This window comes from Oncorhynchus tshawytscha, linkage group LG28 (genome assembly GCF_018296145.1).
Source record: "Oncorhynchus tshawytscha isolate Ot180627B linkage group LG28, Otsh_v2.0, whole genome shotgun sequence".
Taxonomy (NCBI): Eukaryota; Metazoa; Chordata; class Actinopteri; order Salmoniformes; family Salmonidae; genus Oncorhynchus; species Oncorhynchus tshawytscha.
The window spans coordinates 19872171-19886963 of record NC_056456.1 but is presented as its reverse complement, the minus strand read 5'-3'; the positions used below and the strand labels follow the sequence as shown (position 1 = coordinate 19886963).

Here is a 14793-nt window from a genome sequence, read left to right as displayed (position 1 = left end):
TCATATCGGTTTTGTCTGCGAGGGACTTTCCTTTGTATCATGTAGCAACCCAATGTATAATATCTGCTGTTTATGTAGTTGTGATTTGATTAGTTAGTAAATAATAAAGCCAATTTGTAGATCGCAGATTCATAATTTATGCTAGGGTTTGTTCAGATAACCAAGAATTTTATGACGTTCAGACGAGACTGATAGAAGGTAATAATAATACATAAATGAGAATGACTAATCGATCAGATATTAAAATAACTTATATTCTGAAAATTATAGCTCTGTAAATCAACATTTTCCGTGGTTCCCCAACTTCCTAGTTAATTAAGTTTAATCATGTAATAATAATAATAATAATACAGAATTGATTTGATCAAATTAGTCATGAAATGTGAATACTGTTAAGACAACTTGAACCCACCCTGAGAGCACACAAGTTTTTTTGTGAGAGCTATGGCTTGTTCTTCTGTGGCCACTGATTTGCCGTCATCAACACTGAAACAGTCAAGTCCAACTTCTATCACCTCTTCATCGTAATTCTCACAGTTGTCTTTCGCAGGGCTAAGTTTGCGCAACTCAGAGAGGATATAGCACTGAAAAGATGTACCGTCATTCTGTACTCCTCCAATATCTTGTTCGTATCACCGTCTGGCCACCATAGGAATTGCAGGAAGTCTAAGTCATCTTGATGGACACGTACTTGCTGGAAGATTTCTTCGAGGTCTGCCATCATGGCAAATGTGCTCTTGCCAAAATCTTAGCAAGACTCCGATAAACGTGTTTGCCAGGCCAGGGCCTTGAAATCAAATGTTATTAGTCACATGCACCGAGTACAACAGTGAAATGCTTACTTACGGGCCCCTAACCAAAAATGCAGTTAAAAAAAATATACAGATAAGAAAAAAGATAAAAAGTAATTAAAGATAAGCAGTAAAATAAGAATAGCAAGACTGTTTATAGAGTCAATGTGCGGGGGCACCGGATAGGTGAGGTAGTATGTACATGTAGGTAGAGTTATTAAAGTGACTATGCATAGATGACAATAGAGAGTAGCAGTGGTGTAAAGAGTTGGTGGGGGGGGCACTGCAAATAGTCTGGGTAGCCATTTGACTAGACGTTCAGGAGTCTTATGGCTTGGGGTAGAAGCCTCTTGGACCTAGGCTTGGTGCTTTGGTACCGCTTGCTGTACGGTAGCAGAGAGAACAGTATATGAATAGAGTGGCTGGAGTCTGACAATTTTTAGGGCCTTCCTCTGACACCGCCTGGTATAGAGGTCCTGTATGGCAGGAAGCTTGGCCCCAGTGATCTACTGGGCCAATCGCATCGCCCTCTGTAGTGCCTTGTGGTCAGAGGCTGAGCAGTTGCCATTCAACCAGTCAGGATGTTCGATGCTGCAGCTGTAGAATGTTTTGAGGATCTGAGGACCCATGCCAAATCTTTTCAGTCTCCTGAAGGGGAATAGGTTTTGTTGTGCCCGCTTCACGACAGTCTTGGTGTGCTTGGACCATGTTAGTTTGTTGGTGATGTGGACACCAAGGAACTTGAAGCTCTCAACCTGCTCCACTGCAGCCCTGTCGATGAGAATAGGGGCGTGCTTGGTCCGCTTTTTTCAGTAGTCCACAAACATCTCCTTTGTCTTGATCACATTGAGGGAGAGGATGTTGTCCTGGCACCACATGGCCAGGTATCCAACCTCCTCCCTATAGACTGTCTCATTGTTGGTGATCAGGCCTACCACTGTTGTGTCATCTGCAAATTTAAATAGTGGTGTTGGAGTGGTGCCTGGCCGTGCAGTCATGAGTGAACAGAGAGTACAGGAGGGGACAGAGCACTCACCCCTGAGGGGCCCCTGTGTTGAGGATCAGTGTGGTGGATGTGTTGTTACCTACCATAACCATCTGTGGGTAGTCAGGTAGTCTAGGATCCAGTTGCAGAGGGAATGCACTAGGTCCCCCCGTGTGGTTCTGGGATTTTTGCTCACCGTTCTTGTGATCATTTTGACCCCACGGGGTGAGATCTTGCGTGGAGCACCAGATCGAGGGAGATTATCAGTGGTCTTGTGTGTCTTCCATTTCCTAATAATTGCTCCCACAGTTGATTTCTTCAAACCAAGCTGCTTACCTATTGCAGATTCAGTCTTCCCAGCCTGGTGCAGGTCTACAATTTTGTTTCTGGTGTCCTTTGACAGCTCTTTGGTCTTGGCCATAGTGGAGTTTGGAGTGTGACTGTTTGAGGTTGTGGACAGGTGTCTTTTATACTGATAACAAGTTCAAACAGGTGCCATTAATACAGGTAACGAGTGGAGGACAGAGGAGCCTCTTAAAGAAGAAGTTACAGGTCTGTGAGAACCAGAAATCTTGCTTGTTTGTAGGTGACCAAATACTTATTTTCCACCATAATTTGCAAATAATGTCATTAAAAATCCTACAATGTGATTTTCTGGATTTTTTCTTCTTCTCATTTTGTCTGTCATAGTTGAAGTGTACCTATGATGAAAATTACAGGACTCTCATCTTTTTAAGTGGGAGAACTTGCACAATTGGTGGCTGATTGAAATAATGCTTCATCGCAAAAAAGTATTTAATCTTTTATACAAATGTCTAAAAATCGGCTCTAACAATCCCTGTTAGTGAGCATTTTTCCTTTACCAAGATAATCCATCCACCTAACAGGGTGTGGCATATCAGGAAGCTGATTAAACAGTATGATCATTATGCAGGTGCACCTTGTGCTGGGGACAATAATAGGCCACTAACATGTGCAGTTGTGTCACAACACAATGCCACAGATGTCTCAAGATGAGGGGGTGTGCAATTGGCATGCTGACTGCAGGAACGTACACCAGAGCTGTTGCCAGATAATTTAATGTTCCTTTCTCTACCATAAGCCACCTACAACGTTGATTTTGAGAATATGGCAGTACGTCCAACCGGCGTTACAACCGCAGAGCACACTGTATGGAATCATGTGGGCGAGCGGTTTGCTGATGTCAACGTTGTGAACAGAGTGCGCCATGATGGCAATGGGGTTACGTTATGGGCAGGCATAAGCTACGGACAACAAACACAATTGCATTTTATATATGGCAATTTGAATGCACAGAAATACCTTGAGATCCCAAAGCCCATTTTGAGGCCAATTTTTTTTAAGTTACCTGTAACCAACAGATGCATATCTGGCGCAGCGGTCGAATGCATTGCATCTCAGTGCTAGAGGCGTCACTACAGACCCTCGTTCGAGTCCAGGCTGTATCACAACCGGCCGTGATTGGGAGTCCCATAGGGCGGCGCACAATTGGCCCAGCATCGTTAGGGTTTGGCCGTCATTGTAAATAAGAATGTGTTAACCTTTATTTAACTAGGCAAGTCAGTTCATTCAATTAAAAATATGTATGCCCAGTCATGTGAAATCCATAGATTAGGGCCTAATGAATTTATTTAAAATTGACTGATTTCCTCAAATTAACTGTAACTCAGTAAAATTGTTGTATGTTGCGTTTATATTTTTGCTTAGTGTGTGTGATATATTTATATAACACACACACACACACAGGTTTGGACACACCTACTCAGTCAAGGGTTTGTCTTTATTTAAAGCCTTATTCTAAAATGGATTTAATTGTTATTTTCTCCATCAATCTACACACCGCTTTGTCATTACAAAGCAAAAACAGGTTTTTAGAAATGTTTGCTAATTTATTACAAATAAAAAACTAAAATATATTTATATAAGTAAATTGCTATGAGACTTGAAATTGAGCTCAGGCGCATCCTGTTTCCATTGATCATCCTTAGAGTCCACCTGTGGTAAATTCAATTGATTGGACATGATTTGGAAAGGCACACCAGTCTATAAAAAAGGTCCCACAGTTGACAGTGCATGTCAGAGCAAAAACCAAGCCATGAGATCGAAGGAATTGTCCGTAGAGCCCCGAGACAGGATTGTGTCAAGGCACAGATCTGGGGAAGGGTACCACAATATCTCTGCATCATTGAATGTCACCAAGAACACAGTGGCCTCCATCATTCTTAAATGGAAGAGGTTTTGAACCACCAAGACTCTTCCTACAACTGGCCAAACTGAGCAATCGGGGGAGAAAGGCCTTGGTCAGGGAGGTGACCAAGAACCCAATGGTCACTAACAGAGCTCCAGAGTTCCTCTGTGGAGAGGGGAGAATCTTCCAGAAGGACAACCATCTCTGCAGCACTCCACCAATCAGGCCTTTATGGTAGAGTGGCTAGACGGAAGCCACTCCTCAGTAAAAAGCACATGACAGCCCACTTGGAGTTTGCCAAAAGGCACCTAAAGGACTCAGACCACAAGAAACAATACTCTGGTCTGATGAAACCAAGATTGACCTCTTTGGCCTGAATGCCAAGCGTCACGCCTGGAGGAGACCTGGCCCCGTCCCTGCGATGAAGCATGGTGGCAGCATCATGCTGTGGGAATGTTTTTCAGCGGCAGAGACGGAGACTAGTCAGGATCGAGGGAAAGATGAACGGATTAAAGTACAGTGAGATCCTTGATGAAAACCTGCTCCAGAGCACTCAGGACTTCAGACTGGGGAGAAGGTTCACCTTCCAACAGGACAGCAACCCTAAGCACACAGTCAAGACAATGCAGGAGTGGCTTTGGGACAAGTCTCTGAATGTCCTTAAGTGGCCCAGCCAGAGCCCGGACTTGAACCCAATCTAACATCACTGGAGAGACCTGAAAATTGCTGTGCTGCTCCCCATTCAACCTGACAGAGCTTGAGGATCTGCAGAGAAGAATGGGAGAAACTCCCGAAATACAGGTGTGCCAAGCTTGTAGCGTCATACGCAAGAAGACTCAAGGCTATAATCACTGCCAACAGGTGCTTCAACAAAGTACTGAGTAAAGGGTCTGAATAATTATGTAAATGTGATATCAGTTTTTAATTTATAAATTTGTTAACATTTCTAAAAACCTGTTTCCTTTATGGGGAATTGTATGTAGATTGAGGGGGGTGAACTATAATTCATTTTAGAATAAGGCTGTAAAGTAACATTGTGGAACAAGTCAAGGGGTCTGAATGCACTGTTTATACACTGACACAACAAATAATCTAACTAACAGAACAGCAAATTAGATCACCTAAATTAAAATGAGTGGTTTGCTGGGTGAAAAGCTTGAGTCTTGTAAAAGCTGAACTCTCCAACCTCTGCCCTGCCTTAGCCTACAAAATAGTTTGAGTAATTACTTTTGAGAAGTAAATCCCATTATTCAAGTCTGAACATTCCACGAGGGGAATGACAAATTGTAAAATGGTTGTCAGTGTAACAGAAGCAAATACAAAAGCTCTCCCATCAGATTGGCCATTGTCACCCATTTCTCATTGTTGTGAAATTAGGCAACAAGACTGATCGTCTGGACCTTGTGACTAGGCAGAAAAATTGTTAGCTCCTCAGTCACTGGTTTATACCCACACAACAGAATTGTGTGAAGGAGACAAAGACGTAAAGAGCAATATTAAATGTTACTCACATGAGTATGTTTTTTGTATCTACGAGTTATTGTCCAGCTTCATTGCTAACGAATGGACAATGTCCACTGGCTGGTTTGGTCCTACAAAACCAAAGCCCCCCGATGGCAGAGCATAATATACAAGGAAATTCTCAAAGCTGCTAATGTGAACCTTGACCATCTTGTACCTATCCGGTGGGGATTCCAGTTGGGTGCGCCCACCCAGGCAGTGGCAGTGCTGGCAACACTAGCTGCAGTAACCCATGGGGAGGGGGTCACACTCGGCCATTCGGAGGGGGCATATTATTGTGGCCCTGGTGGCACAAAATCATCAAATGTCTGACTGCACAGAGATGTTTGGGATATATGGTCAAATTGGGGGACCGCGTGTGGGTGTTTCAGGGGAAAGGGGTATATCTGATATCCATCACCTAGGCAAAAATGGGGAGATTTGATTAACCATTGTCAAATCTCCCCATTTTTGTCTTTTTTTGCATGCCTTCTCATACAGCTGCAACTGTATATGCATTTGTAAATCAAGGTCTTTCTTGAGTTGGGCTCTGAGATGGAATAACTTTTGAGCATCTGAGTGTATGGTTGTTTGTTGAGGAAAGGGGTTGAGTGTGTATGCATCCCACAACTTTTGCTTGGGAGTAAAGATGTTAGGGACAATATTGGATGAATCACAATAATTGTTTGGTGAAAAAGTAATTTTGGTAATGGCAATCCTGGTAAGAGGTAACAATCCTACCTATATTTGTACCTACATTACAAATATTAACTGTTAATTAAAAAGCAGGATTTTTTGAATGTATCATTCTTTTTAAATAGCTGTATATAAATACACACCGTTCTCTCAGTGGCCATGGGATCATAATATGGTTTTAAAGACGTCTACGGACCGTAAAGGAAATCACACTACAAACTATCACCCTCATGCAGTTAAGGAAATCATGAATGTCATGGACATATTGGATATATGGAGGCTTAAAATACCCTGACCAAGTGAGATATACACCGTGGAGTCTAAATCAAGCTAGTCGTCTCTAGTTTTATTTTACCTTTATTTAACTAGGCAAGTCAGTTAAGAACAAATTCTTATTTTCAATGACGGCCTAGGAACAGTGGGTTAACTGCCTGTTCAGGGGCAGAACGACAGATTTGTACCTTGTCAGCTCGGGGATTTGAACTTGTCATCTTGACAAAGTAATCATTCTCTCTGGCACCAAAAGTTTTTTTTTTAAAGTGTCGATGGGGACAGAATACGGTCGGACCATCACATAATTGGCATACAGTGCCTTGAAAAAGTATTCATCCCCCTTGGCGTTTTTCCTATTTTGTTGCATTACAACCTGTAATTTAAATATATTTTTATTTGGATTTCATGTAATGGACATACACAAAATAGTCCAAATTGGTGAAGTGAAACAACAACAAAAAACTTGTTTAAAAAAATTTGTACGAAAAAGTCGTGCGTGCACATGTATTCACCCCCTTTGCTAGGAAGCCCCTAAATAACATCTGGTGCAACCAATTACCTTCAGAAGTCACATAATTAGTTAAATAAAGTCCACCTGTGCGCAATCTAAGTGTCACATGATCTGTCACATGATCTGTCACATGATCTCAGTATATATACACACACCTGTTCTGAAAGGTCCCAGAGTCTGCAACACCACCACCAAGCAAGTGGCACCACCAAGCAAGTGGCACCACCAAGCAAGTGGCACCACCAAGCAAGTGGCACCACCAAGCAAGTGGCACCACCAAGCAAGTGGCACCACCAAGCAAGTGGCACCACCAAGCAAGTGGCACCACCAAGCAAGTGGCACCACCAAGCAAGCGGCACCACCAAGCAAGTGGCACCACCAAGCAAGTGGCACCACCAAGCAAGTGGCACCGTGTAGACCAAGGAGCTCTCCAAACAGGTCAGGGACAAAGTTGTGGAGAAGTACAGATCAAGGTTGGGTTATAAAAAAAATATCCAAAACTTTGAACATCCCACAGAGCACGATTAAATCCATTATTTTAAAAAAGGAAAGAATATGGCACCACAATAAACCTGCCAAGAGGGGGCCACCCACCAAAACTCAAGGCAAGGAAGGTATTAATCATAGAGGCAACAAAGAGACCAAAGATAACCCTGAAGGAGCTGCAAAGCTCCACACCGGAGATTGGAGTACCTGTCCATGAGACCACTAAGCTGTACACTCCACAGAGCTGGGCTTTACAGAAGAGTGGACAAAAAAAGGCCATTGCTTAAAGATAAAAATAAGCAAACACATTTGGTGTTCGCCAAAAGGTATGTGGGAGACTCCCCAAACATATGGAAGAAGGTATTCTGGTCACATGAGAAAAAAAAAAACTGTCTGGCACAAACCCAACCCGCTCATCACCCTGAGAACCACATCCCCACAGTGAAGCATCATGCTGTGGGTATGTTTTTTTTCCATCGGCAGGGACCGGGAAACTGGTCAGAATTGAAGGAATGATGGATGGCTCTAAATACAGGTAAATTCTTGAGGGAAACATGTCTTCCAGGGATTTAAGACTGGGATGGAGGTTCACCTTCCAGCAGGAAGGTGAACCTCCAAACCTCCTTCCAGCAGACCCTAAGCATACTGCTAAAGCAACACAAGAGTGGTTTAAGGAGAAACATTTAAATGTCTTAGAATGGCCTAGTCAAAGCCCAGACCTCAAACCATTAGGGAATCTGTGGTATGACTTAAAGATTGCTGGACACAAGCGGAATCCATCTAACTTGAAGGAGCTGGAGCAGTTTTTCCTTGAATGGGCAAAACTCCCAGTGGCTAGATGTGCCAACCTCAGAGACATACCGCAAGCCACTGTATTATGAACTCAGCAAAAAAAGAAACGTCCCTTTTTCAGGACCCTGTCTTTCAAAGATAATTAGTACAAATCCAAATGACTTCACAGATCTTCATTGTTAAGAGTTTAAACACTGTTCCCCACGTTAAGACACTAACAGCCAATTAAGGTCACAGTTATGAAAACTTAGGACACTAAAGAGGCCTTTCTACTGACTCTGAAAAACACCAAAAGATGCCCAGGGACACTGCTCATCTGCGTGAACGTGCCTTAGGCAAGCTGCAAGGAGGCATGAAGACAGCAGATGTGGCCAGGGCAATAAATTGCAATGTCCATACTGTGAGACGCCAAAGAGGGCGCTATAGGGAGACAGGATGGACAGCTGATCGTCCTTGTAGCGGCAGACCACGTGTAACAACACCTGCACAGGATCAGTACAGCCGAACATCACACCTGCGGGACAGGTACAGGATGGCAACAACAACTGCCCGAGTTACACCAGGAACGCACAATCCCTCCATCAGTGCTCAGACTGTCTGCAATAGGCTGAGAGAGGCTGGACTGAAGGCTTGTAGGCTTGTTGTAAGGCAGGAAAATATAAGATGTCGGTCAAAAATGACAGAAGAAGTGTGAAGGAGACAAAGACGTATAGAGCCATATAAATGTTATTCCCCATGGCTAAGTTTTTTTTGTTGGTCTCTATGGGTTATTGTCCAGCTTCATTGCTAAAGAATGGACAATGTCCACTCGACTAGCCATATGCTCTCAATCATGTTTGTTAGAAAACGTATTCCAATATCTCAGTGGTTAGAGCAGGGTACTGGCTACAACAGGAGCTGTGGTTTTGATTCCTCCATGGGCCACATTCTGAATATGTCACTCACTGTTAGTGTAGACAGTTCTGTAAGTTGATTTAGATGTAAGCGTCTGCTAAATGATCATGCCGACAGGACAGACCATCTGAATACTCTGGGCTTCTGGGGTAAAGGTTACATATTTAGGAGCGGGTTAAAGTAACTGTCCAGTGTTTCCAGCTTTCTATGAAATATGAACTATCATTAATTACAATAAGAGTGAAATACTTAAACAAATTTGGAAGGAAAAGTATGTTAAAAAACGACTGAAGTGTTGGTATGGTGTGGGAGTACCAACAACAGAATGCTGCGGGCATATACTAGTCATTACGCATATTCAAGCAAGTAGACTGCAGATTGGCCAGCTCAGCCAATGAGCCAACATGACATTCTGAAATAGCAAACTTTTTTTTTAAATGTTCTGTTTGAGATACAAGTCTGAGGCGGAGTTTTTGAATATTTTTTTTCTCCAATTCATGTTTTGGCCACAAATACAAGTATAGGATGAGTCAACAATATTATTTGGGTATGAGTTAATAACAGAATATGAACTTTTAAAAAGTGAGATTGTCACTGGACACTTTAATGGAGAGAGCAGAAGTTACCCAACAACTCATGTGTCCTCATCCCCAAACTTCCCTTTCTACTGACACTAACCACGTTTTCATCCAGTTTTTATGCAAGTAAAGTCATACATTTTTTTAAAAACTAATCACGACAGCTTTGATGGAAAAGGTAGTGTCGGTACAATTTTATAAATGCCGACAGAATTTGTTCATTCGACATGGTGGAAAACCACGCAGTTTATTAGGTTACAGATTAAATCAATTATGATGAACTTCACAAGGTGGTGAGCTTGACACTCCTTTCCAGTAAATATTGAGGGTCTTATTCTCGTGACATGATGATCGATGCTTGACTGCCATTTGACAATCAAACCCTCTCTCTCTCCCTCTCTCTCTCTCTGCATATTTGCTTTATGCCGATTTTAGAATATTTGCATGATAATCTATCGGCAATTGGATGGAAATCTAGCTAGTGACATAGTTGGAAACCTTGGATTGTGTTTCATGTCAGGTTGGATTTGATTTATGAGGGATAGAACATAGTTTGTCTTGGTAAAACTGCTACACTATCTCGGAGTTTCTGTTGGTTGTAGTTTCATTTCTACGAGAGTCAATATAACATTGAATTTAGGCCTAGATTACTGTGAAATTTCTACTTGGTAATGTGTTCATGTCATGCATGTGCAGAATTTCCTTTGTTTCATAGGGGGAATTCCATGATGATAGAATTACTATGAGACTCAGATTTTTCACATTGAACTCTATGCTAAACAAAACCCATTGATTTATAAATTTAACAAACCATACAACTCTATGCACAAGGACTACTTTTAACAATTTACACAGAACATCTTACAAAAACATTTAATTGAAGAACGGTGCCGATGCAAAGTTGGTACTTTGTATCTGCACTGTACTTTAATTATTTTGGGGGTAAAATTCTGTGGAAATTGTTAGAAGTAGTTATTGTGAATATAGTTGTATGGTTTGTTAAAACTTTGACATCAATGGATTTTGTTTGGCATACAGTTTAATGTGAAAAATCTGAATCTTGGCGTAATTCCGTTACCCTGAAATTGTCCATGGGCTACTGCTCTGTATCGTGTACCAGCGCCACAACATATTCAGGGACCTAAAAGGAAAATACAAGACTAAAAATTTAGGTCTCTCTACGATACAAGTCAATAGAATAGCATTTTTGTTTGACAAATCTGCTTTGATAAACTTGATCTGGTGGTCATGTTTGACTTATTTTAGACAAATGGCATAGGCATTTCCTTCTCTTTGCTGATAGTCATGCATGAAAGAAGAAAAATATATTGAGGGACTAGGAAGATTCTAGCCTACATGATTGAGGACTGAATTTGCGATAGGCCTAGATTTACTTAAACCTCATTGTAGTTTTTCCACATTGGGATTTGACTTTACGAAGTCACACACTTATCTTTTGTGATAGGGCAAAACCACTTTCTGCATTTCACAGCCTGGGCGATATTGCAATTCTAATGATGCACATAAGATAATGACGTTTGCATTACAAAACCATTACAATAGCTAACGTTACTGGTGAAAGCGTAGCTTTAGCGTCAGCACATCCAACCTTAATATTAACCTTCTTTATAAAGATAAACACCTTAGACCAAATACCTTGAAGTAGTTAAAGGTCGTTTCAAATGATACATGTGTGTTCAAGGTACACCACAGCTTTTCCCCCGCATGCATGCATGCATGCACTCACCTGAGGTTTTGTAGGCTGTGTATGTGAACTCGCTCCAGGGTTGCGGTGCAGAAGCCCTGGACAAGCCCCATTAATTGGCCCGCAGTGAACTTTTCCAATTATTTCTTGGTAATTGTATAACTTTTTTTCGCCACTGAAACACTCGAGCTGTCACAGCGCGTTTAGGTCAAACCGAAGGGTGTGTAGCCTACACAGCACAATCCCTCCTCTGACCAGAAGGTTATGCTGTTTACCACGTGTTGCTCCCTTCATATGCCTTCCATTTTTAGCAAAAGTGTGCCAGATTAGAGGATTATATAAGGTTATTATGGAATTGTAATAGAAGTAACATTTAAATAATCAAGATTCAATGTTTGATATAGGTGTTAAATACTATACGTTTGCTTAATGATGCTTGTACAAATGTCCCAGAATCTCCTCAGCCAATTTATAGCCAATCACCAGGGAGAACAGAGGAAAATGTCCAAGGTTTTGCATGTCATCAGTCTTGGGTTGATCTGCTTGCAGGTTGAGGGAACTGATTATTGACAGTGACTTGGCCGAATAATTTTAAACCCACGCCAGTCATCTTTGTTGTCCATCCCCTGCTACAGAGACAGGCCTAGATGACCATTCACTGAGACAACATTTCCACAACGTTAATTTGATGTAGCTCCTTATCCTCCCACTGCACGTCTCTACTGAACCTCTAAGTTGTTGCTCTGACCATGTTGATGTATTTTATTCCCCGCCCTATATATATATTCATATATGTTTGACGTGTTCCTTCATTTATTTTACACAATCCTAATGCTTTGTATTATACAAGGGAACACAAATTTTTCTTCAATAGTGTGAAACTCTTTTTTTCTCTCTCTCTCTCTCTCTCTCCCTCACTCACTCACTCACTCACTCACTCACTCACTCACTCACTCACTCACTCACTCACTCACTCACTCACTCACTCACTCACTCACTCACTCATTCCCTCACACACGCACACAGTTGTTTTTTAAAATGTTTAATGAACCTGTCACATTGTTACAAAGTAATATACTGTCTGGAAAGCAAACATGTCTTTCAAGCACCAGGATATTACCACAAGGCATTAATATTAGATGTTACGATTAAAGGGGAAAAAAGGAAAAAGTATGCAGCTTGAACAGGAAATGTGTCACTGTTATTTCCCTCCCGATAACTTAATTTGTTACCCAACTCGCCAGTGTTAATTCCGTTCACCCTCAGCTCCCTCTGTTGCCATGGATATGCTATTCCTATGGCAACTACGGGTCTTTGTGGATGGCCTCGGGCCTCGACCACAGAGGACTCTCAGAATCTTTCACTACATTCCCTTCTAGCTCACAGACACTAACAGTGGCAGTGTTCTCTTATCCTCTATCTCTTTCTTTCTTTCTCTCCTCCCTTTCCCTCTCTCTCCTCTCTCTCTCTCTCTCTCTCTCTCTCTCTCCTGCTCTCTCTCTCTCCTGCTCTCTCTCTCTCTCTCTCTCCTGCTTGTCTTTTGCGTAATCACAAGCATTCTGTTACCTTAATCTCAGTGCACATTCCACGTCTGCCAGGGTCTCGAGAGCTGTAGGCAATGTGACTGTGCATTTATGCTTCATGACACCCAGCCTTTACTACAGAAGCCTCCCATTGTACCACAGGGAGGGGAACTACAGAGGCTCTGTGACCACTCACAGTTTAGTCCTAATTACCACCCCTGACTGAGCCATCAGTTGTCTAAGTATTCCTGTGGGGGAGGGGGAGGTAGGGACACCTGTGACCAGATTTATAGAGTAGTTTGCATACCCCTGTCTTGAGGGTGAATGAATGAATGAAACAGGCTTTTTTAAATTTTCGGTGGCAAAGGGAAACCAGAGCCCTGTCTTTAATGATGCATGAGGAGTATTGAAGCAGGCCAGAGCAGAGACACTGCCTGGCTGCCAGAGAAAGTGCTCCTGTGTCAGTGAGAGTAAAAGTGGCGGTGAGTACTTGCATCCAGTGTTGCTGCTGACACAGGTGCTACAGCTGGGTCAGAATCTGAAGGCTAGGTTAGGTCCAGTCTCTGACAGTCCTAGTCCCTCTGTGTGCCTGGGGCCTTAGGCGGGTGGTGACCAGGTGGGGGGTCTCCTCTCCACCTGCCGGATGAACAGGGTCAGCATTGGGGAGAACCATGGTCTGCGGGTGGGCTTGGCCCTGCTCAGCATCGTGGCAGGATGCATCATCATCGGGGGGTCAAGGGAGTGTGATGAAGATGCCGTAGGAGGAATCTTCATGGGTGCAGGGGGGCTGGGTAAGTACATCCAGGACTACACCTATTCTTTGGTTTTGCTTAGTGCAATGCAATGTGCTATGCAAAACGTGCTATACAAAAAGTGCTATGCAACATTTCATTGGTACTTGCAGGGCATAACATTGCAAGAGGCATGCAAACATTATTTATAGCTCAAATATATGCCTACAGATATTTACTGGTAGCTTATTCAGTTCAGAAACTAGTTCATCTTTGATGGTGAAACCACCAGTAGTCTTTTCCCCCAATATATTAACACTTCATGCAAATGTGAAGGATGCACTCTGAAGTTTCCTGTGCAGGGAAGGGGAAATTATGTTCACAAAAAAAGTAAATAAACTCATTGCAAATAGATTACCTTGATGTCAAAAAAATGACTTAATTTGAAGTGTTTTTAGTAAACATTTTGACTGATATGGATGTTTATGAGCAGTGTGCTCAGTTTTTTAAAAATGGGACAGATTCCCATCTTGTGCTACTCAACTACAAATGAGCTACCACATGATGGTTAGCCTACTGGTAGAAACATGTTCTATACAATTATGTTCTTTCTCCAATTCTCATGACGTTCTGAAAATAATGTTTTTTCATTTATTTTTGCTTTTGTTTTAATGGATTCTAATTGTATGTATTCACAGACTCTTTTTTGATAAGTGGATTTCCCTTTACTAACTTTATTAGCCCAGACGCTCTTTCAGTCTCAGGAGTCCACTAGGAGTTGTGAATGCATCTAAACAGCTCCAGCTACCCTGAGGCAGGCAGGCTGAACACACTTATTGATTTCCATTCTGAGCGACAGAGAGAGCTGCCATTAAACAGTGGCTGGTCCTGAGGGTGGCTGTGTGCGACTCACACGCATGTCTATGCTGCCAGAACATCTCACCAGTTGCCAGGCTGCAACAGGAGCGAAAAGATCTTCGCAAGAACAGTTGGGTTCATTCAGTTTATAGCCACAGGCATAGCCTACTTGTATTGCAATTGTACTCTTCGGAGCAAATAATATGCGAACACCTGCACCTCAGGACATTTAAATTCTGCAGTGAATGGGGAAAGTCCCAT

At 42.3% G+C, this 14793-nt stretch overlaps 1 protein-coding gene across 2 annotated transcripts in view; it reads right to left on the bottom strand.

Moving 5' to 3' along the window:
• LOC112226870 (elongation of very long chain fatty acids protein 1) overlaps positions 1 to 11687 on the bottom strand; it is a 29657-nt gene extending 17970 nt beyond the window's left edge. The window contains exon 1 of one of the 2 annotated variants that reach the window (XM_024391505.2): positions 11463 to 11687. The gene's annotated coding sequence lies outside the window, so the exon portion shown is untranslated. Of the gene's footprint in view, positions 1 to 11371; positions 11429 to 11462 lie in introns of those variants that run through there. The other variant, XM_024391506.2, reaches the window with a different exon arrangement.
• Between the last annotated feature and the right edge of the window lie 3106 nt (positions 11688 to 14793).